Below are 22817 nucleotides of genomic sequence, written 5' to 3'. Positions count from 1 at the left end.
CATACAATTGTACCTTTTGATAGGAAAAACTTTTGCACAAAGAAAAATAAGTAGGTTAAGAGTGAACCAAACTTACAAGGGTTATTCTTTGATGTCCTCATGTTTTCCATATTTTTTTTGAACTAGTTCAACATCAACTCGGCAAGGTCAAATGACATGTTGTTCTTGAGCACTTTGAAAGTGAGATCCACAGCTTCACATGATACACTATCAAGTTGATTGGATCTATAGATCTTATATGCAATTATATGTATTCTAAATTTCAGCTCAATATTAGTAACACAAATGATCTTCATACCTCTTTCGTCCCATTTGGCAAGAGTTTTCTTATCTAGTTCCACCTGACTTAGGGTTTTGGTGATTTTTTCCTTTGTCAACATTGGAAGCCCTATGATTTGATGAATCATTTTCTTTGTTATCAAAATAGGTTGTTCCAACCATAATTGCCCATATTGCACATGGTTGAGGATAAACCTTATCCATTTTATCTAAATATCTGAGGGCATGTGTGGAATCTGTGTCAAACCCTTCACTTCAAGGTATTGATGTTTGAGTTTTAACACACTATTCACAAATAGTTTCTCCAAAGTTTCATCCATTTCTAGGGTTCCTATGTCTTGGATAGAACATCAAAAATGTGAGAAAATATCATTTATCAGAAGTACCTTGGATGGAATTTGATATTGTACTTCAGTGGAATCAAGGGTTTCTGCAACAATAGGACTAAGCTTGAAATCAGGTGCTTTCCATTCGACTCCTTAGACTAACATCTCATACCCTTTCTTTGTCTTTCTACTGGACGATGCCATCACTCGAATGCACAGAGATTGCTCTTCATAATAGCTCTTGAAAATTCATGATGATAAATGAATTTGATTTTGCTCTTTTTAACAAATTTCATCTTTCAATCGCCATAAATGCTTGGTATGATTGCTTGGTTGATGATAGTCTATCTTCCACCTGGCTTGAATTAAATGCTCGATAGGAACATTCATGACTCAGTGTCCACATAACAACTTAGTTACTCTCGACCTTGCTCAGTAGAGTCTTGCAACTCGACCTGTCTCGGTAATGTTCATAATTCCTTCAGACACTTGGTGATCCCTTTGCATCTTGAATGATGATATGGATCTTTCTTTTCTACTAACTAGAACTGATGTAGGATGTCTACTTTAGAATCTTAGTTCCAGTTATCCTTGTGGGAGATCAAGTAGAAATACTTGAGTCACCCAATTCTTGAGTGACATTTGCTTCATTTTTTGGACTAGAATTCTTAGAAGTCTTTGGAATCCATTGTTGTCTCATCTACTTTCTGATGTTATTAGCCTTGGCTTTCTTTTCATCTTCAATTCTTCTAGTATCGATATAGTTCTTGGCAAGATGACCAAGTTTTGTACAAATGAAACATCTTCTAGTGGTGTCTCTTGTTCTCATGTGATGTTTTACACAATTTATTCCAATGTGTCCAAATTTTCCATAGTAATGACATGTACACCATGTGTTGTGGTCCCAACCAAATATAGCTTTTATAATCTGTTCTACTGGATTCAATATCTTAGTTTTACATTCTAAAGATTTGTGCCCATGCTTCTTACATTTGTGACATTTGCCCTCAAATTTAGGTTTCTCCTTACATTCATTGGCTCCATGACCATGCATATTGCAATTGTAACATTTTCCATTGAATTTAGATTTACCATTGCTCCAACATTTGTTTGATGTATGACCTACCTTACCACAGTGACTGCAAGTAGGTCTTTGATTCTTTTGAGCTCTTTGCTTGGATGATTCACCTTCTTTTGTATATCCAATTCTTGCTTTTCCCTTTTGTCTATATTGGATTCGATCATTCAACTGATTCATGTCTACCATAAATTTCATCATCCTCTCATTGGTTTTCCTTTCAGTGTTTAGATCGTTCTACAATCTTTCATTCTCTGATCTCAGATTCATGATTTCTTCATTTGTAGTGGTAAGCTGATCAATGAAGTCTGCCTGCTGCAGGGATAGATGTCAAATTTCATTATTCTTTCCTTCTAACTCTTCTTTTATCTTATTTTTCTCTTCCATGACTTCACACAATCTTACTGACTGAATTTCTTGTTCTCTTTTCAGCTTTCTTACTTCTTCTTGAAGTGTACCATTATTTTCTAATAGTTCTTTGATTGCCTCATTAGCTTCATCTGAATTACTTTCTAATGGATGTCTTTAATTATTTCTTGAATGTAGAGTTGGTCATTCATTTGTAATGCAAGATCTTTTCTCCTTTTCAAGGATAGACAGAGTTGCTCCTTTGCCTTCTTGAGTTGCCCAATAGCCAATTCCAAATATAGCTTTTCATTGTCAATAGCCTTATCAAGTTTGAATACCTCCATAGCCTTTGATCTTTGCTCAAATTGTTAAAAAATTTCTCTGAGAACCACAAAGCTCTGATACCAATTGTTGGAAATATATGATAGGCTAAGTTACTAATAGGGGAGGGGTGAATCAATAACTTTTAAAACTCAATCTTAATTCAATAATTAATCCTTTATGAATGTTCTGATCTAATTGCATGCATAAAAAACCTAAAAGCATTAAAAACATTCATAACACTCTGACACACAATATGGTGACCCAAAAACCTACCAAATATAAAGTAAAATTGGGGTGGGGATGATACCCACAAGCTTTAGTACTGCAATATAAAGTTGGCCTGTTAAGGCTTATAATGATCACTTCTGATGATTTGCCCTATTAGGAGCAATAAGGACTGCTAGGTCCACCTTGCAAAAGGATTTACAAACATACAATGAAGTATGCACTCAGTAAAGAGATTTACAAAAGATTGTTAAGTCTACCTTGTGAAAGGATTTAACTATTCCACCTGTTAGGATGAACTAGTGGTTAATCTCTTATCTGCAACTTGTTTTGATTAATGAGATTTCTTTGAAGTGTAATGATCACCTTGCTATGATAGATAAATCATTGCTGCTCCTTATACTATTGTAGCCTTCTGCTTTGCACTTCTATACTTTTATACTTCGATGATTGATTCCTCTTTTGGATGTATTACATATATACCAATCTAATTTACAAATCAGTAGAGTCAACTATAATACAAGTTTCACCAAAATACCCAAATTTGGCCCAACTGTAGGTACTCAAGTTCTGGAGACAAACTCGGCGAGCTTCTGATGCTCGGTAACTATTGTCAATGCTTGGCATCATCATGCACTTGGTATATGAAGAAGCTCAGCTCATACTAATCACTTCCAAGTAGTTTGAACTTGGTCTACACTGGTGACTCAGTGAACATTGTGAAACTTAGCATATAAACTAAATCACTTGGTTCATACTACATAGCTTAGTCAACACTATCACTACGAGCTCAATATAAACTGAATCACTTGGTTGACACTGTGTAGCTCGGTCAACACTAGATTCACATCACTAAAACTATGAATGTAGTAACCATTGAATAACTCAGTTTGCACTAAGAAACTCAATTTACATTGATAATCACCAACTTGCTAGTATTTATTCAATGTAGATTAAATACTATTCCTAGTACTCAATAGCAACCGTAGAACTTGATAGAGCCCGAATTACTTGGTTAACATGGTTAATTGTACAGTAAGCTCAGTAGCTGTTGGTGGTTTGATTAAGTGTGTGTGTCACTAATAGACAAACTTGACTAAAATGTCAATAATCATAAGTAGCCAAGATAAAGACAAATTTTCTCGGATAACATGTCCAAAGTATTTTGTGCCTTTCAAATATCTAAAAATCATTTTCACGGTAGAACAATGTATTTCTCTAGGATCTTATTAAAATCTAGCTACAAAACCAACAATATGAATAATACTTGGTGTAGTAATAGTTAGGTATAATCCTCCAATCATTGGTCTATATTTTTTTTCCATCATCCTTAGGAGATTCAACATATTTACTTAACTTACAACTAGTGACCATTACATATAAGTTTAACATTTTCTATTTGAAACTTCCTCAACATTTATTTCACATGCTTTTATTATGAGGCAATGATACCTTCACTTTTCAGATTGGCTTGCAAACTAAGAAAGAAAATTGTTTCCCTGATCATAAACATTTTAAACTCTTCTTTCATATCATCATCAAAATTCTTGTACATGCTATCATTTTCTCCAAAGATTATATCATCCCCATACAAACTACAATCAAGATATAAATCCTTAACCTTAAAATAATGATCACTATCAATTGTACCTTCTTTAAATCTTTGCGTCATTCCACATAGTCTCTTCTTCAATTTGTAGACCATATTCAAATCATTTGATAACTTGAACCCTTTTAATTTTTTTTGTGCACACTTCTTCTTTTAGCTCTTTGTTTAGGATTGTATATTTTACATCCATATAATAAACCTTGAAGTTCTTATATGTTAACACAAACAACATTTTGATTGGCAAGCCACTATTTCTATATGAGTGCATGTCTCATAAAAATCAATTCATTTCACCAATGTATAACTTTTACATACAATTTTTTCCTTACTCATAATGTGTTCATCTCCATCTAATTTGGTTTAGAATGCCCATTTCATTTCAATTGCATTCTTATCAGCCAATCCTAGGACTAGGTTCCAAGTCTATTTCTTCTTGATCTAATCTATTTTTTATTTCATAGATTTCATCCAATTATAATTACCACAAGCTTCTTTCAAAATATTAGGGTATATTTCTAAAATTAAGCATGTGTTAACCTATCCTTGAGTAGCTTTACTTCTTGTGATGACACCTCTATTCTTACCTTTGCTAATAATATTAGATGATTGATTCTTTTGCACATTCCTAAGTATTTTAGGAGCAATTTCTATAGTATCTTGTGTATCATTCTACACCATTTTTCTTATGTCTTCTTGTGTTTTTTTTTGTTGATTGACTCATTCAAATCTTATCTAGTTTATATTTTCGTATCATTGGAGTGTCTTCATCAACCTTCACATGTGTTCTTTCTAGTATTCTTCTCAATCTCTTGTTGTAGGATATGTAAGCTTTTGTTATTGTAGAGTAGCCAAGGGATATGCCTTCATCATCTTTTGTATTATATTATGTAGATTTTCTTCATCTCTTTTAATATAACACCTACTTCAAAATAGTTGAATATTTCATAGAATGGGTACTTCCATACCATAACTTGTATGATGTATTTCTAAAGTTTCTACTGATATGAACTTATGTCAAGTATGTATATTATATTTGTATTGCTTCTTTCCATTAGTTTTATAGTATACTTTTTTCTTTTATCATTTTTGTAGTGTCTTCCTAAAAAACATTGTTCTTTCTTTGAGCCACGTCATTCTGCTATGGCATTCTAGGAGCATAAAAGTGCTTACTTATCCCATGATTCTCATGAAAACTTTTGAACTCTTAAAAAATAAATTCCCCCCTCTATTAAAGCTTTAAAATTTTATTCTTCTATATATCTTATTCTCAACCATAGCCTTGGATATCTTAAAATAAGTCTAGAGTTTATATTTTTTCTTTCAAGAAAGTAACCCATGCCATTGCAAAGTAATAATTGATTACAAGAATATATTACCTATCACCTAGTTGATTCTTATTATAGTTGGACCATGATTATTATTTTTATTGGTAATAGGCTAAGGCCAAGTAAATCAATTATAATTCCTACTTTTTACATCAATCTCCGTTAAAACAGGCACTAGTAAGAAAGAATGGAGAAGAAAACTTCTAGTCTTGCTCCGGACATTGGTCCTATACAATTTATAAATTTATAAATTTAAAGGGACATCTTTTAATATTACATTTATTACATTATTGTCATATATGATTGATGGGAGATAATTCAGTAGAACTTTTCTATTGAATTTAAAAGGGTGTTCCTTCTTTTGTTGTCTTTTAGGAATTCATTAGGTTTTAGGTTGTTCTGTCTTCTCCCTTCTACATCTATCATTGTTGTAATGGTATTTACTGGAGCGATTCGTAATGATCTCCTTCTCTCTTTATTTTCTACAAGCTAGTAATCATTCAATACTCAAAAAAATTGTTAGATAAAGATTAGTATAATAACTCTTGAAAGTTTCTAGAATCTATCTTTGAGGTTAGAGGCCATGAGAGATTTATTACATTCTTTCCTAAATAGATTCTCTAGGTATATTGTGTTTGAATTTCCTGACTAAGCTTAAACTAAAATATTGACTTGATCTATCTTAATAGATCCCAGAAGAATAAAAACATTCAAAAAAGTGGTGGGAAGATAGGGAGTAGTGAAGGAAGATGGAAATACTAATTACAAATCAAAGATCTAGAATTTGAGGGATTTCCTAGGGGAATTCAAATATTTTCATGCTTTCATCTTCCTTCTTTGCAAATGTATGCCCTAATTATCGTTGGTTGTTATTTATTTTGACATTTGCCAACTTGAATTTTTAGGCTTCCATTGTTCATGGTATTGACATGCTTTTACTAGTTGGGATTTTTATAGATGAGACTAAGTAATAGTAGCACTTTGAACATGAACATTGTCATAAAGTTACAGGGATTGGTTCCCCAAATGGCCTATGATGATCCCATTTCCAGCCCACATCTCTTTAAGGGTTAGTTATCAAATTTTGGGAAAGGAATTCATAAATAATACTAAGTGGTAAGGAGTTCCCAGTAATATTCCTTCAATGTTCATAGCCATGGTCAACCTATCCAAATCCAACAAGTCTAGTCTAAGAATTGTCTACAAATGCCTCTTTAAGGTTGAGTATCTAGGAAAAATTGATAAGGTTTTTGTCAATATTCAAAATGATATGTACATCTCTTGATCTTGTCATTATGGTCTACCCTCAGATAGTTGACAACTGGCTCCCCTCTATCTGTTGGTATCAACATTGGACACTGTCACACTCATTAATTGGTTACTTTCCTACTAATTTATTTTCATGTCCAGCCCGCATCTAGACTCGACTGGATGGATGAGTACCTAAAGGAAGATCATTTGGATACATGGAAGACTAATAAACTCTTGACCCTTGATATGTTGGAGCTTCTTGTCTTAGATTCTAAAGAATCTATGGAAGATGAGGAGCCATAGACTCCTCTCATGAGTTAAGAGGATTTCAAATTACTATGAAATTTAATTAGAGGAAAGGGTTGCTATTAACCATCTTGTTGAGTTAAAAGAGAAAATACTTATTAGTACTAATAGTTTTTACAAATAGGATTTGGCATCTTTTTGGGTTTCGAGTTAAGTCTGAGAATATATAGTATCATTCTCAATACAATTCTGAAATAATTTGATACAATCTATTTTGAATTTCAATCTATAATCTTTAATTAAATTACTAGCTTCAACACTCCTTTTTAGTTTGCTTTACTTTTCTAATAGCAATATCAAAATTTGCTTTTCTTTTCTAATTTTTGAACTTGAATGTAGTAGGATTTGGGGGAAATATATCATTAGAGGATTTTTCTATTTTTAATTTCCTAGTTGCGGCCTTGAATGTTTACTAGTGTGTATCTTTTTCTTGTTAATTTTATATGATCATCTTTCCAATTTTTAAGATACTAACTAGTTTACATCTTAATCAGAGTATGTAATTTATTGTTTTAGTGAAATTTTCTTTGGTCTAAATTAATCCTAAATTTGTATGATAATTGGTTATGCTACCTCTTTCAAACTTGTAATAATACTTTGAATACGATTGAATTTAAGCTTATTCCAAATCACCAGACATTTATCTTTCTAACTACTTTTCCATTGGAAATTATAGTTAGAATGAAACTCTTTAATGGATAGAAAAAAGAGCAAGATTAATGAGTTTTTCTTAGGAGAAACAAGTCCTTGATTTATACCAAGAAGATATAAAATAGACATAATGTAATATAAAATGTTTGTATTACTATATGAACATGTACATTCTGTACAAACTAGAGTTATAATCTAGATAGCTTGAAGAGCCAAACACTCATCTACATAGGTTGAAAAAATATAGACTAATACTAACTACAAGAAGCCCTAACCCTACAAAATGAAAATAGGGGAAGCAAGACAAAAATAAGAACTATCCAAAAAATTTCCAAAGAGAGGTGACCTAATAGAAAATAGTTGGACCACAAATATTAGTACTCACTAATTGAAACAATGTAGTAGAAGACTACTCTTTAAACATTTAAAGTTCTCCTTCCCCCCCCCCCCCCCCCCCCCCCAATTAGGCATTCTTTTTGTTTTTTTAATTAGTAATCGCTTTTGACTGTAGCTTTTAACTAGTGGGAACACATTTGTGGGTTCTTGTCCCATAGGTGGATCATACATGCATACATTTTTATTATAGTAGTTAGGAATTAACACCTATTATTATATATCTAGAATCTGACTGCATGAACAAGCATTCCTTAAGATTAGCTAGCTCAAGATATGGACCTATTAAACAACCAATCATAGTCCAACAACAACCAAAAAAATTTCATCTTCTTATCCCTCGAATAAAATTCCTTATCACTCCACCTCCTTATTGCCCCAACACCTTATCACTCCACTCTATCTTTCCAGATGATGAACAACTGCTCTCGAGGTACAAGGTGTTTCTAGAAGAAACTTGAAGCATGTTGTAGAAGTGGTTGATAGACCAAGGGCTTGGTTCATGGGAAAGGGATGACTAACCAATTCCATCTCATGACAAACACATGTCAAAGGAGGAACCAACCACTCTAGACAACTAGGAACAAGAAAGACATGACAACCTTAGTGACAGGGGAAAACCAACCACCAATCATCAACATCGAACATTATGGGCACAAATAACCACAGGTTATGAATGATCTATCATGGCTATGCATAGTGTGGCACTCATTCTAGCATGAGATGAAACCACTATTTTTAATAGTAGGGGAAGGAATCAAACTCAAGATCATATAAACATGGGCTTGCAACTTACCGTTGCAGTATGGGGTGAACCCCTCCAATTAGACATTCTTTGCTAACATTATTCGTAGGATCTTTAATCTTCAACGTGCCTCTCACAAATTAAATTGAACTATCCTTATCAAATTATCAAAATTAATGTGACACATTATTTTATGTCATAACCAACTCTCATTAATATAAAGCATCAATATATATATATATATATATATATCCACCAGCAATCTTTAGCTAATAAACATTTACATCTGTCTTCTTTCTAACAACAATCACATTTTAAATTTTTTTCTTAATCCCACAACAATCATCCTAAAAAATTCCCACATAGTTTTCCAACACTCAAAAGATTATACTTTGAGCCTTCAACATAGTAAGCATTGTCAGTGTTATGCTTGGCATCAAAACTAGTTGAACCTATTCCAACTATCTTAGCAATTTTATCATCTCCAAATATAATAACACATCTATCATTCATTTAAATCTCCACAAATCTACTTTTTTACCATTCATTTGATTTGAATTTTTTTTGTCAATAATTCATTCATCCTTGTTATTTCTAACATGAAAAGAAAAAGCCACAATATCTACAATTTTAATACTTCCTAAAGAATGTCCCCTTCACAATTTTTTTAGGGTTAACATAGAAAGATTATTCCTTAACAAACAATAATAATAATAATTCATCATCTTATTCATAGTCACATTCATCATTAGAAATATTAGCATATTATGTAACATAAAAAGCCTTTTAAATGTTGTTTATATCCTTGCACTAGTATTATGGGAAATTCACTTATCTCAAAAGAAAATAAGGTGCCTTACATCTATTGTTTGGTATACACATTAAAATTTTGAGTTTCTTTATAGAAAAAACCTAGAACTAAAGGGTTTAATAAGACTTCATAACACCTTTTGCAAAAGGCCATTTTATTTCAAATCACCACCAAGACTTTAATCTCATTCACAACACCATCTATCTTCTATTAACAACTTGTTATAGTATCATCTTCTTCCATTTATAAGCATTCATATTAGACTTAGTATATTATAACTAAGCTTGTTCAACCATATTGACTCCTTCAAAAGAACTTCCTAATGTATTCCAAACTTCATGAGTTGTTTCTAAATATATAGTTTTGTTAATTCAATTTTAGAGAAAGAACTTAAAAATAGCATACCTTGCCTTCTCCTTTTTCTCATAAGCCTTGATCTCATAAAAAATCTTTAACCAATTCATTAGTTTCACACATGGTTCTTCAATAGCCTTCTAAGTTTCATAACTAAGATACATTATGCTCAATGAATGCATGGAAATCCCCTCCACATGTTCTATATGCACCCAACCAATTGTCACAAAAAATTATGGAACTGTGTCTTCTCCTACATTTAAGAAAGGAAAAATAAACTCATCAAGATTTACCTTATGATCTGTTACTACTACAATCTTCTCATCTTCATCATATTTAGGCTCTTCATATTGGACAGCACTACAAACACATCTTCCTTGACCTCTATTACTGTAATATTTTATTCTTTTCCCATCACTACATTTTTTACATCCTTATGTTGATTAGATACATCTACTATCATCATGAATATCACTTAAATCTTCTCAATCTCTTATCCAATAACACATTGTCCTCTTTCAGTCCTTGATCAAATATTGACTTGTCAAAACCCTCTTCCTCATGAAAAATTACTTTTCATCAAGTTCTTTAATGAATAATGAACCTTTGCACTCATCTATAACATCTATATCCTCCAAAGAAAATTCCTCTATTGACACAAATATTTTCACTCTCAAATCTTATTTTATCTCTTTCAAAACCTTTCACATATTCATGAAGGATGTTCTCCTCAATGCCACAAACACACAACATAAATAGAGAAATAAGATAACTTTTGCTAGAACAAAAAATTGGTTTCTTATTATCTCCACAAATATGGAATTACATATTTTCACAAATACAACATTCATAGCCACATCAATGCTTTCTTTACAATATTCTCCAAGATAGAGCCACTAAATACCATTGATAATTGCCCTAGACAATACTACAAGCCTTCCTTATATAGGAAATTTTGCACACACTAGGAACCTTTCACATATTGATGAAGGGTGCTCTCCTCAATACCACAAACACACAACATAAATATTAAAATAACATAATTTTTGTAAGAATAAAAAATGGGGCTTCTTATTATCTCCACAAGTATGGAATTACATATTTTCAAAAATATAACGTCTAGACCCATGTCGATGCTTTCTTTACAATATTCTCCAAGATGGGGCCACTAACTACCACCGATAACTTCCCTAGACAACACTACATGCCTTCCTTATATAGGTAATTTTTCATTGCTCAGGAGGTTCTAGACATTTATCCCAAACCCTTGACCAATTATTATTTTCATATTTATTGCATAAGGTTGGCCCAAAATAAATTATGAATTATACTTTTAGGTGGCCGAACTACCGGAGACCACAACTTTTGCATGTGAGCTCCAATTTTTAACTATAAGTAATTTTTGAAAATGACAACTCTTAGTCTACAATCGTTGATTGTGCAGGTGTCCATTAACTAAGGTTTGACCTCATTTTGGAGCCATTTAGGCCTTCAAACTTGAGCTCAAAGGTTTTGTACCCAAAAAACTCAAAAACTTATACAATACATATGGTATGACAATCTAGCTCCTCTAGCAGATTGAAATAACTAAGATGAACCTCCACCTGTGATATTAGAAAAATTTTGTGCTTGTATGACCCACTTACTAAAAATAGTAAATTTCCACAAATAGTAACTTTGCATAGAAATATCCCTTATTGAAAGGACATAAACATAAATAATTTTTTAGGTAATGGAAGATTGCCCTTATACCCACGATGCTTCTGCATCAGACACCCGAGGTAATTTGAGAAATGATCTTGTCATGTCTTAGGTGCTCAAAGGAAAACCAAGATGGTCAATCTCCTCCCTTTTCAACCATGGAAAATTTGCTACTGGTCTTCCTTTCTATTTGACCAAATATTCTTCATAGGTTTTGTTCCTTGTGCTTTTGCCAACATGACTGTCCAATATCTCCCCAATCTCCTTTGTAACTGAAGTAGTTGTCAAAATACTCCATTGTGCCTCTATGACCTCATTTGAAATACCTCCTTCATGATACTCTATCAGATCTAAAATATTATATACTAGTGAAATATTTAGTTTAACAATCAACTCTACTTCATAGGCGTTTCCTGAATCATGTTTCTTCAATATCTTGCATGGTCCAAACTTCTTCATTTTCAACTTGTTATATGTACCTACTAGAAATCTCTCCTTCCTAAAATAAACAATGACTTCATCTCCAACTTGAAATTCCTTATGCTTCCTTTTCTCATTTTCCTTAGCCATGTATTATGTATTCATCTTGGTAATATGCTTTCTCACCTCCTCATTGATGTTCTTTACATGTTGAAAAAATCCTTAGCTTCAATACTACTTATCTTTCCTTTATAAAACTTACTCAACTCAGAAGCATTTCTGGGATTATTTCCATCTACAATCTAGAATGGTGATTTACCAATACTACTATTGATTTACTATTCCTTGTCATTGAGGACATTCAAGTGCTCTGTGACCTTCTTCTCCATAGTAAAAACATGTTTTGCACAAGCCTCCTCTTCTTGATCCTTTCCCTCTTCCTTTTCCTCTCTGATCTCTATTATTTTGATCATAGAAATGATTGAAATTGTTTCCCCTCTAGTTTTGAGTGCTACTACTAGCCTCGTCCTTCTTCTTATGATCTCCATTTTTCCCTCCATAAGATTGTCCACCATGATCTCTTTCACTTTGCTTTCTCTCAAACTTCATTTTCATCTTTTCCTCTACTCTTAGGGAAAATTGGTATGCATCTTCAATAATGTTCATTTAGACTAGACTTGGCTCCTCCCCAATGCATCGCCTCAACCCATTAAGATAACATACAACTTTCTCCTTGTTAACTTTTGCATGGCCTATTCTAGTGAGAACTTGGTAGAACTCTTGTGTATACTCCTTAATAGATCTCCCCACTTGCTTCAACCCTTGCATTCTCTTCAACAAATCAAGTTTATAATCAATATAAGTGATTTATCACTTCAATTTATCTATCTCTTGATCTCATCTTGTTATTTTCTCCTTCCCTCTTTTATTTTGTTCCAATTGAATCTTCTGCCACCAAATCTTTGCATGACCCTTCAGTTTGGCCCTTACAAACTTGATCCTATCAGGATCCTCGATATCTTTATACTCAAAATATAATTTTAATTCATTGATCCAAATGATCAATTCCTTTGGGTTAAGATTTATTTAAAATATGGGAACCTCAAACTTAGGTCTTTTCCCAGTCTTGAAGATGGCCCTAAACAACCTTTATTCATTTGGGTTCAAAACTCCCTCTTCTTCTTCTTGATCAACATTTCCTTCTTCTCTTTCATCCCCACTTTCATCTTTTATGATAAATTTCATCCCTCTATTCAACTATTCTTGCAATGCTTGTAGTTGTTTTTAAAGGGCTCTAAAACCTTCAAGTGTCACACCTTTGACTCTTCCACTATGTTCCCTTCATGGACAATTTCACAAATTTTCTAAGTACAAATTGCTTCACAAAGATGATATGCCTATACACTTAGCCAAACCACTGTACTAGTGCAAATTGCCTCATAGTCAGTGATCTGCCTACACACTCAACCCAAACCATGGTCCCAATACAAACTACCTGATAGTCGGTGATCTATCTATACACTCAGGAACTCCTTCTCTGATACCAATATATGAAGGGCACTTCCTTTACTACCAAAAATACACAACAAAAATAGAGAAATAACCTAATTTTTGGAAGCGCATACAATGGGCATCTTATTATCTCTACAAGTATGAAATTATAGATTTTTAGAAATACAATATTTAGAGCCACATGAGTTCTTTCTTTATAATATTCTCCAAGATAGAGCCACAAACTACCACCCAGACCTGCCCTAAATAACACTATGGGGCTTCCTTATATAGACAATTTTCCACCATATGAGAAGATTCTAGACATTTAGCCCAAACCCTTGACCAATTATTATTTATATATTTATTACATAAGGTCAGCCCAAAACAAATTATACATTATACTAGGTTGACCCTATTTAGTGGTAAAATGGAAGCACTCTAAATAAGATGTAGACTTGCACGTTGCAGGATCACTAAGCCATTCAAATATGTGCTTGAGATAAAGAGGGAAATTTATAAGTATAATTTCACTTATGATCCAAATTAGATTAGTTAAGACCCAAAGGAATAAGGGAGCTATTACTAAATTTGAATTATAAAGAGGAATGCAATACAAGGAAATATATTCTCATAGGTCCTTAATAGGATAATGTGAATGTGGAATTGAACTAATTTCTTAAATAATATAAATCTAGATGTTATATTAAAATAATTAGCCCAATCAAGATGCAAATCTAGCGTAAGGATATGAAAGGAGATTAAATATGAAAGACTCACCTTTAAATTTCTAGAGGAAGATGTATTTTTCTCCAAAACTCACTAATCTGAACTGTATCTGAATATAGGTCCACTAATATTAAAATAAAATGATAGAATGAAAAAAATCCAAAAATTTCCCCAAAATCTGAGATTGAAGGGTTAGGTTGACTTGGGAAGACATCTTATAACTAGGTTGACGTAGTCTGATGACCTGCAACTAATGACTCCAAAAATCTTGTGAATTGTAGGTTCTAGACCAGTAATCCTTTTCGCTCCCAACCTACAAATCAACACAAAAAGAAAGGTTTGGGGATTTGGGTTTGATGAGGGATTTCCTTGGTCAAGCCCTAGGTTAAGGAATTAACTGTAATTGAGAAATGCAAATGTAAAAGATAAATGTTAGGATTCACCTTGTTTGTATGAATGTAAGTGTAATGGAGATCTTGAATTAGGAATGTAGGACATCTCCACTCTTTACAATGGATCTACCATAATCCCATCATGGTGCCAAAGATATAGAAGTGCATCAATGAAAAAGATAATGAATATTTAAATTTAGATCTCCTCCCTTAATGACCAAAAATAAGCTAGATCTTGACGATCAAATTATAAAAAAGGATTCTTCAATTCTAGATAGAAATCTCCTTTCTTGAATGCTTGAAAAACTTGAATACTTGAACTCCTTGAATGTAAAAGGTGTTAGTGTAGTTTTTTATTTTTCCTATATTGCTAGGTTTTTCCTACACTTTTAATAATCTCGCTTAGGTTAATAAAGCATGTCTTATTAGGTGAATGGTTGTGAGGTGTCACCTTCCTACATGTGAGCATCCATTAGCTATCTTGGGAAGATACTTTTCTATCTTTGGTTCGATAGATGGTTGCTCCTCATTGGTTGGTGTTGCCACCTCCTCCCTCTTCCTAGCCTATATAAGCATGCTACCTAGCTTGTATTTGCATCTCTTGTTTTTGCATCCTCTTAATGTTATTTTGCTTCTAGCATTTGCATTACTCTCTTGGAGACTAACTGTGTGTTGCTATTTTGATTTTGTATCATTTGCATTCATAGTTTAGAAATTTATTCTTTGCACTAGTTCTCTGGGTTATTAATCTTTTCAGATTCTAACATGGTATCAGAGCTTTTCTATGTGCAAGAGTAGATTTTAATTTCCTTATTTGAGATATTTGGGGGGGCGGGGGGGGGGGGGGGGGGGGGCTAATAAATTTTATTGTAGTTTTTTGAAAAATGAAGTATGCTCTTCTCTTGCATCTTTGGATGATCTTGAGAATCATAAAAGTTTTGACAAAAACGGTTTTTCTCTGGGGTTTCAATCTCAAATCTGACAACCAACGTGCATATTTGGAGTTTTCGATCAATATTGTAGGTTCTAGCATGCCATTGATGGACTTAGGAAGCTAATCCAACATTTGCAAGTCATATTTTGGTTGTTGGGGTCGTTTCTTAATTTTTAGAGCCATTTTTTTACTATTAAAGGCGTTTGATTTACACTATAGCAACATCTTCTGTACATCAACAAAAAAAATGCTTTCTAGGTTTTGTTTGCAGCACATAAAAACTATCTAGGTATCTTTTAGTTTTTGCATGCAAGCTATATATTTTGTAGAATCAAGCACAGAAAGCTACAACCATACCCCTCTACATTGGCAGTCGCATATTTGAATGCAGTTTTCAAATGTCTCATTCTTGCTCATACGAAATCCAATTTTGATGATTCTTATTATGACCTTGGCTATTTTTTTGTGCTCTATCCACTAGTAGAGTTGTTTTTTGATTTTCATGCATAAATTCTTCAGAAATTGTAGATTCTCGATCGTGACTGTGCACAGTTCTTGTTTTGGAAACTTCGGAGGATCATAACTTTCTCATACGACCTCGTATCAAGGTGATTCTTTTTTGAAAGTGCATATTTTTTGAGTAGATCATAGTGGTGCTATTTGTTTCCTTGATTATTGTGCCTAAGTTTCACTTTCAGCATATGCTCTTCATGAAGGTTTGTAATGCATTGAAATCAAGACCACTAAGTATTTCTTTCTAGTGGTAGTTGTAAACACACTAAAATAAAGTGCCAAATCATATTTCTTTTTTTTTTTTTTTGGGGGGGGGGGGGGGGGGGGTTCTTTGATTGAGCAAAAAGGTGGGGGGGCATTGTCATGGCTAGGTTCTCTTCTTTTTAGCATTTCTTCAACATGGATCAAACAAATATGCCCATCCTAACTCCATACAATTGCTTTGAGTGGAAATCACGCATATCAATTCACTTAAGGAAAGCTGGATTAAATAGGATAACTATGGGAATTGAAACTGAACCTGATAAAGATGAAGATAAGGCTAAGTGGTTTAACAAATGTGATGAGGCATATGGAACACTGTGTTTGTCTTTTTCTCCTGACTTGCTATTTCACATTGAATCTTTGGATACACCAAATGAAATATGAACAAAGCTAGAAACACTATTTAGCACACAAGATTCAATGAGGGGTCATATATTGGAAAATGAAATAATTAGTTTAAGTCTAGGCAATTTCAACACAATCCAAGATTTCTTCACCAAATTAAAATCACTAAGGCTGCAGTTAAAACAATGTAGAATTGAAAAGAAAGATGAACAACTAATTCTTAGTATTCTCTCTAAGATAAGTTCAAAATATTTTGTGTTTGTCTCTACCTTCTATGCTACTAAGGGTGCACTTGGTACTCAATTCACCATGCCATCTCTAGATGATTTTGCTATCAATCTCACTCGAGAACAAGACAAGCTAATCTAGATGGGCACTCTTAAGTCCTCTAAGTCACATGCCTTAGTTGCCAACCAAGGCACAAAAGAACAAAAAGGAAAAAGTAGTAACAACAATAGTAAGGATTAGAAACAAAATAATAGTGAGGAAAAGAAGGATCAAATACCAATTGCTTCAAAAGCAACTATTGATACCTCATCCTCTAAGAGCGATAAGCCTAAGAAAGAAAAGGTTAAATGCGCCTATTGTAAAGGACCCAGTCATGATGAACATACATTTTTGAAGAAACAAATTGATCCCTTGACGTACATTCTTGAGAAGAATAATATTAGTGTTCTTGAGTCTATCAAACAAAGTTCTAATGAAGGGTCTAACAAGGCAAAAGAAAACAACAAGGGGAAAGGAAAGGGAAAGGCTCTTGTTGCAGTTGCTTCCTCACCATCCACTTGGGTTCTTGATTTGGGTGCTTCGCACCACATGGCTTCATCTAAGGAAGAACTTGCATCCTTGGAGCCATGTACTATGCCTTCTATTTTGATGGGTGATGACACTCCTGTTGAGGTGTGTGGGAAAGGGTCTGTTGATGTGGGGGATGGAACATTCCATGATGTTCTCTGTGTACCCTCATTATCAACTAATCTCCTATCAATATACCAGATCACTCACACAAGTTCAGGGAAGAAGGTTGAGTTCACTCCTGATTTAGTGGAGATATGTGAGTTGCATAGTGATTCTGTAGTTGCAGTTGGGAGAGCAGATCATCAGTCACGACTCTATCTATTTTGTCACTTTGTTCTTGATCCTCCTTCATCTATTTTGCTCACTCACTCTAATGATGTGAGTAAATTATGGCATGAGCAATTTGGCCATCTTAACTTTTGCTATTTGCATCAGCTCAACCAGCAGAGCATGGTCACAGGGTTGCCTTCGGTTCAATTCTCAGGAGGTGTTTGCCAAGGTTGCATTCTTGGTAAGAATCCTAAGGAAAAGTTTGACAAAAGTAAGGCATGGAGAGCTTCATAGATACTAGAGTTAGTTTACAGTGATTTGGCTGGTCCATTTCAACATCCTTCTTTCAGTAGGGCCCGATATGTCCTCACATTCATTGATGACCTTTCTCGATATACATGGGTTTACTTTCTCAAACAAAAGTCAGAGGTATTTGATCATTTTCAAGACTTCAAAATTTTTGTAGAAAAGAAATCTGGGAAAGCCATCAAGGTTTTGTGCATAGACAATGGTGGTGAGTATGTCAACTATTGGTTTGAAAGATTTTGCACTTCAGAGGGGATTGATTTACAACATTCAGTTCCATACAATCCTTAGCAAAATGGTGTTGCAGAACAAAAGAATAGATCCTTGAAGGAAATGGAAAACTGTATGATTCACTCTAGATCTCTTGCACCATAGTATTGGGCATAAGCCATTAACTATGCTTGTTATATCTAGAACCATGTTCCACATTGAGACTTGAAGGGAGTTACTCCTTTTGAAGCTTGGAGCGGTCAGAAACCATCAGTTAAGCACTTTCAAGTTTTTGGCTCCCCTGCATGGGCCCACATTCCCACAAAGAAACGTAAGGCCTTGGATCCGCAAAGTAGACCTTGCATATTTGTAGTTATCCTGATGGTGTGAAGGGTTATCAGTTGCTCCACCCTACTGCACATGAGTTATTCATTGAGAGGAGTGTTCGGTTTGAGGAGGGATCTTCAAGCTCGCTTTCTATCACTTCTACAACTCCTTCTACCTTGACATTAGAGTCACTTGGAATACATGATAGATCTTTTGATGAGTCATATTCACCTAAGCAGTCTTCTACCTCTAATTATGATGCAGAAAGTGATTAAGAAAACTCACCTCCTTCCTCTCCTAGTCAACATTCAGAGGTTAATGATTCCCCTCCAAATTCTCCATCTTCCTTTTCACTTTGGGCTAGACAGACCTTGCAGTTTGTAGGTGATTGGGTTGGGGATCCATCAGACACTAGGCGAACTCGTTCATAATTTCAAGATGCTCGACATGTCTTCATTGATATTGCCTCAGATCCACAGTCCTTTCATGAGGCTTCTGGTATTCCTGAGTGGGATACAACTATGCAGGAAGAGTATAGTTCCTTGATGAGGAACCACACTTGGGATCTTGTCCCTCTTCCTAAAGGAAGAAAACTTGTTCGATGTAAGTGGATCTATCAGACAAAATTTGCAGCAGATGGGTCAGTTGACAAACACAAGGCTCACTTGGTCACCAAAGGATTCTCCTAGGTTCCTAGGATTGACTACTCTGAGACTTTTGTGCCAGTTGCCCGAATGAATTCCATTTGAATTGTTCTTGCCATTGCTGCAGCTAATCATTGGGAAGTACATTAGATGGATGTGAAGAGTTCTTTTCTTCATGGTGACCTTCATGAGGAGATCTACATGGAGCAACCACAGGGCTTCCTTTAGGATTCTTCACTTGTGTACCATCTTTGAAAGTCTCTCTATGGCCTCAAATAGGCTCCTCGGGCCTGGTATGCCAAGATGGACTCCTTCCTTCTATCAGTTGGGTTCACTCAGTGCCATTCTGATCCTAATGTCTACATTTTGCAACAGGGTGATTCATTTCTATTTTTGGTTTTGTATGTTGATGACTCGCTGATCACATGAAGTTCTTCACCCAGCATTAAGGCTGTCAAAGTGGCCCTTTAGGATAGTTTTTTGATGACTGACTTGGGCTTTTTGCATTACTTTCTTAGGATTGAGATCCTTTAGTCTCCTTCTAGGATCACCATCATGTAGTCCAAGTATGCTCTATATTTACTCTTGAGGTTTCATATGGTTGACTGTAAGCTTGCTCTGACTCCCTTCCTTTTTGGAGTCAAACTTGAGGCTCAATGTTCTTCTCTACTTGTTGATGACACTTTGTACGACCAACTTGTTGGGAGTCTCATTTATCTAACTTATACGAACCTAACATCTCCTATGCTATAGGCATGGTCTCTCAATTCATGCAGGAGCCCCATGAGCTACACTGTAAAGCAACCAAGCAGATCCTTCACTACATTCAAGGTTCTCATAGTTGTGGGATTCACTATGCAGTGGGTATTGAGCTTGATTTGGTGGGCTACATAAATTCAGATTGGGCAGGTGATTTTGAGGATCACAAGTCTACTTCAAGGTATAGCTTCTCACTTGGGTTAGGTCCTATTTGTTCGCCAAGCAAAAAGCAGTCTACTATTGCTCTATCTTCTACTGAGGCTGAGTATCAGGGGGCTATAAATGCTGCCACTGAGGCCATTTCGCTTCAACATCTTCTCACTGAGTTTGGTATCTAGATTAGATGACCATCAATCATATTTTGTGACAACCAGAGTGCCATTCAGATCTCATGAAATATGATTCATCATCAGCGGACCAAACACATAGAGGTGCATAGGCACTACATCCAGGAGCTCATCCATGTTCATGTCATTGACCTTTGCTATTGTTTGACTTTCAAGCAAGTTGCTGATATCTTCACCAAACCCTTCACTAAGAGCAAGTTCCTTCATTTGCAAGCTTTGCTGGGGGTGTGAGATGCTTCATCTTTTGGGGGGGCCTCTTCCTCTCACTTGGAGTCATGAATTTTTTTGGGGGTCTCTTTTCTCTCTCTTTTGGGAAATCTTATGTACATGGGTACCTCATCAGGCTTGACTTTTTGGGACCCATTTCTACATCCACCTAAGCTTTGCTTATGTGGGGGTGTTAGTGTAGTTTTTTTTTCCCTATATTGCTAGGTTTTTCCTACACTTTTAATAATCTTTTTTAAGTTAATAAAGCATGTCTTATTAGGTGAATGGTTGTGAGGTGTCACCTTCCTACATGTGAGCATCCATTAGCTATCTTGGGAAGATACTTTGCTATCTTTAGTCTGATGGATGGTTGCTCCTCATTGGTTGGTGTTGCCACCTCCTCCCTCTTCCTAGCCTATATAAGCATGCTACCTAGCTTGTATTTGCATCTCTTGTTTTTGCATCCTCTTAATGCTATTTTGCTTCTAGCATTTGCATTACTCTCTTGGAGACTAACTGTGTGTTGCTATTTTGATTTTGTATCATTTGCATTCATAGTTTAGAAATTTATTCTTTGCACTAGTTCTCTAGGTTATTAATCTTTTCAGATTCTAACAAAAGGTAGAAATCTTCACTTGAGAGTCAGAGCTTGAGTACATGAATGAATTGTGAAAATGAAGCCTCCAAGTCTCCTTATATATGAGTTTTTTGGTGTAAAAACAATATAGGTTGACTAGATAATAGTCAAAAACTAATTAAACCCCCGAGGCCTTTCAAGCCTTGAGCTTTGGAATTGTTGGGGACAAGGTCAACCTGGGAGGACTTGGTAAACCTTGATCAACCTAGCCTAGACTAGGTTAGCTTGAGTCAACCTGGTCTTGGAGGTCTAGGTGTTACATAAAGCAAGGGTAGGTACCAAAAAGATAAGGGTTGAAAGAGGAAAAAAATAGGAGAAAAAGGAGATTGAGCACATGCATATCCATGGTCAAAAGAGGGAATTATGAAGAGGGAGCTCAAAGGTCTTAAAGTGCAAGTGTGTCCATTTTAAATCGATACATTAAGCTCCCACTTTAGTGGGAGTATGATTTTCCTCAAAATCATGGTAAAGTAGAGAAATAACAAAAGAGAAAATATTATCATGACTTAGGAGGAAAATAAATCATCATGCCCTAATAGAATTGAGTAATTTTCACATCCAAAATCATAATAAGAGAGATAGGCACTACAAAAAGAGGTGTAATTACATTCCCAATAGGTTTTGTGTGCCTTTGTGTGAACCACACAAGAAAAATAAAAAGAAAGGGGAAAGCTCTCCACAAAAGAAGAAAAGGGGATGTCATTGAATGGTCTAGCAAGTGTGTATAGCATGCTAGTCTACCCATCAAAAGCTGAACCAAATGGTCTAGCAAGTGTGTGTGGCATGCTAGGGAACTTCATGTCCCAAAAAGAAGAATCAACAAGTGACCCAAGCATAAGGATGTGCGTGTCCTTAAGGGATCAAAACAAGACTAGATTTCCCTGACTGTTAGTAGTCAAAAGAAGGGTCAAAACAAGAATTAGGCCTCCCAAATTATCAATAGTTTAGAGAGAGATCCAAAAAGAAAGAGGCAAAGTCCCTAGGAACAAATCTTGGAAATTAGAAGGAAAAAGTGAGAGAGGGGATAAACATGAAAAAACAATGCATAGATTTGGGTATACCTTGGAAATCATACTAATTAGTAAAGGCTGAAGTACTTAGAGTTATACACATAATCCATATTTGTATTCTATGGACAAGGGATGAGAGGAGTGTATGCGCCCATGTTAAAGTGATTGCAAGTGCCTTAATAGGAGAAATAACTTTAATGAAAGTGTACATCCAATGAATAACGTTTCCACTATGACATGCCCCCAAGAAGAGAAACATACCAAGGGAAATAAATACATGACAAAAAGAGAGCACAAAAGGGATATAGCAACTTGTGTCAATAATATCATATGATAACATGTAGTATTATATCAAGTATCAAAATATCATCATTCCCTAAAGGAAGTAAAACTATGACACAATGGAGGAAAAGCTATAGAAGAGCTATGAAGAAGAGTCTTTTTGGGCCAATAACATGGAGACCAAAAATAATCAGTGCTACCATATC

The sequence above is a fragment of the Cupressus sempervirens genome, chromosome 3 (assembly GCF_028749045.1).
Source record: "Cupressus sempervirens isolate cs-2001-9-10 chromosome 3, ASM2874904v1, whole genome shotgun sequence".
NCBI classification, from domain to species: Eukaryota; Viridiplantae; Streptophyta; class Pinopsida; order Cupressales; family Cupressaceae; genus Cupressus; species Cupressus sempervirens.
Note: the sequence above shows the minus strand (reverse complement) of the source record.